This window comes from Mauremys reevesii, linkage group 14 (genome assembly GCF_016161935.1).
Source record: "Mauremys reevesii isolate NIE-2019 linkage group 14, ASM1616193v1, whole genome shotgun sequence".
In the NCBI taxonomy this organism is placed as follows: domain Eukaryota; kingdom Metazoa; phylum Chordata; order Testudines; family Geoemydidae; genus Mauremys; species Mauremys reevesii.
Window position 1 is genome coordinate 35,982,516 of NC_052636.1, and position 2,965 is coordinate 35,985,480.

Consider the following 2,965-nt stretch of genomic DNA (forward strand, 5'->3'; position numbering starts at 1 on the left):
GAGCTTTTCCCCGGGGGAGGCCTGGGCGCGGCTGCGATCAGCTGTTTGCTGGGCAGGCTCTGCTCCGCTGCTCCCCCCCTCCCCCCGGTCCTGGGGGGCTGAGTGAGCCCCCCCCCCAAACAGCCCCAGGGGTCGGTGGGGGGCGGGGCCAGCAGCAGCAGAGCACCCCCCCGCTCCCCTGGGGCTGCCCCGCCCCGCTCGGGCTGGGGGCTCTGCCAGGGCCCCCGCGTGAATCGCTGCTCCCTGCCCGCCAGGCTCGGCTCCGGTCACAGCAACGGCGGGAGCCCCGTGGAGCCCAGCTGGGCTGGGGCTGGGGGAGGGGGAGGTTGGGGGTAGGACAAGCTCCAGATACCGACAGGGGGGAGAGAGGAGCCGAGCTGGAGGGGGGAGGAGAATGCCCGCTGGGTTGGGAGGCGGGGGTGGGGGGAGCCCCAGACCCCAGCAGGAGCTGCACTGGGGTGGGGATGGAGGGGGAGAGGAGCCCCCCCTGGGACAGGGGGGTGGAAGCCCCGGACCCTGGCAGAAGATGTGGGGCTGAAGTCCCCAGCTCGGGAGCCCCAGCCACCTTAGTGGCAGAAGTTGCAGGGCTGAAGCCCTGACCCCCCCTCTGTGTGGAGCTGGCCTGAGCCCCTCTCGCTCCCATCCCCCCTGTGGAGCTGGCTCCCACTCTCCGGCTGTGGGGAAATTCAGCCCAAATCTCCCCATGTTGGTATCTCCATTCCCCTCCCCCCACATCACCCAGCCATGGATGGATTTAGCCCAGGAGGCAGGGTCAGTGTTGGCCCCATTGGGCAGGCGGGATCTAGGGCACAGCGAGGTGAAGTGACTTTCCCAAGGCTAAGCAGGGAGTCTGTGGCAGAGCAGAGACTCAAACCCAGAACGTCTGAGCCTGAGTCCTGTGCCTTAACCACTAGGCAACCTTCCCCCGAAGGAGAGGGAACCTCCTCTGCCCCTTTGAGTGTGTATGGGTGGGAGCAGCCACTAGACAGAGCTGCCAGGAGGTGGGGAGGGGGGTTGGATAGTTGGGGTGATTAGAGGGTGGGTGGGGTCTCTGGAGGGCAGTCAGGGGACAAGGAGCGGGGGTTGCATGGGTTGAGGGTTCGGGGGGTGCCTGTTGGGGGATGGAGCGGGTTCAGGGCAGGCAGGGAGCAGAGGGAGCTGGATGGGTCGGGAGTTCTGGGGGTCCTGTCAGGGGGCGGTGTTACCAGATTTGCCCATTACTTGGGGGTACGCTCATTTATTCGGGTTACTTTTCTGGGGAGGGGATTCTGTAATTCTATCCATGTGCTGTTTGTCTCATGTGTGTTTTCATATGGAGCTCTGCTCCTCCCTTCTGCACGTCCCCTCCCAATGGAGCTCTGCTCCTCCCTTCTGCACGTCCCCTCCCAATGGAGCTCTCCTGCAGGACCTCGGTTCCCTAGGGCTGGGTTTTTCCAGCCCCAAAACCGGATGAGCCCCCACCCACCCGCCCCTATGGTAACAGAGCAAGTCTGAGCGGACCGGGTCAATCAGCACTGTCAAGCTGACCCCGTATCTGCCCCTGGACTCACTGGGCTGGATGAAGCAGCACTTCCAAGCTGTTACCCTTATGTGTCCCAGATTCAGCACGGCCCTGTCCCCACCTTCACATCACAATTGTACTGGCAGGAACCTCCTTGATGAGCAAACCCCACAGGATTCTGGGCGCTGCAGGGATCTGTAGCTTAGGTAAGAGACGCGTTGCTGCAGAGTGACTGGGGGAAGCTAAAAACACAAAAGAGTGAGGTTCAGCAAGAGAGAGAGAAGCAGCCAGCTGAACCATGCAGGTTATGTATTGAATACTGGTGATCACTGCACAAGGAGCCTAAACCAACCTAACATCCACTATTAAAGGTTAATAGCTACGGTAGAAAGGAAAACAGAGCAAGAGAGAGAAAGTGGGGGGGTCTCAGCCACTCCATGAGGCTTGAACTGGTCGGGGTTCCCAGGTGACGCTGGTAGCTGAGGGTCCTGAGGGCTGGAGACAGGCAGAGCCCCCAGCACGATCAGTCAGGAGAAGATGGAGTCCCAGTGGAACTGATGCCTAGTTTGGCTCTAAGCATCAGCACCCTGACTGGAGGGTGAGTGGGGATTTTTGTAGAGAAAATACAATGGTTCAAGGGAGAACAATGCATTTGTTTATAGGTAAGGCTGATGACTCAAGGGTTTTCTGTAGACTAGACAATAGGAGCTGATCAGTCTTGGCTATGGGTGGTGTTTTCTTCCAGGGAGCTCACAATGCAACTAGATGGCTTCACTATTTGGGCATCAATTAAGGATCCATTGCTACAATTGGTCTGATAATTGCTGAGCTGGGTGTGGGCAGGCGTAGGTTCATTAGCATCTGGAGCAGAGATTCCCATGATGCAGTGCTTCCCTGCTTTTTCTGGTCCCAGAATTCAGTGTGGTTCTCTGCTCTCCATTCTGTATGTAAATAGAGATGGCTTCCTGTCCCATCTCTCATGCAGATGAGGGTAGGGGAGTTGTCTCCGCTCTCCATTCTGTATGCTAATGGAGATGGCTTAATCTTGTCACCCTTGTCAGGAGGGGTCTAGGTGTGTCTCCCAAGGCCCTTCACTGCTCTCTGCAAGTTTTTTTCTCTGATGGGTTTTGGTTTAAGCAGAGGGTGGGGGGTGTCTTTCATGAGTCAGGCTGGATACTGCACCCAGCTTCCCCAAGAACACAGAGGTGTCTGGGATCAGCGGGGAGCAGTTGGATAGGCGTGGGAGTCCCGGGGGTCTGTCTGGGGGTGGGGGTGTGGATAAGGGTCAGGAGGACAGGTAGGGGGTAGAGTCCTAGGGAGGCAGTTACAGTGGGGGGGTTCCAGGAGGGGGCAGTCAGGGGACAAGGAGCAGGGGGGATTGGGGGTTCTGAGGGGGGCAGGAAGTGGGAGGCAGTGGATGGGGTGGGGCTAGGGGGGGCTCCCTGGGTGCACACCCTAATGAAA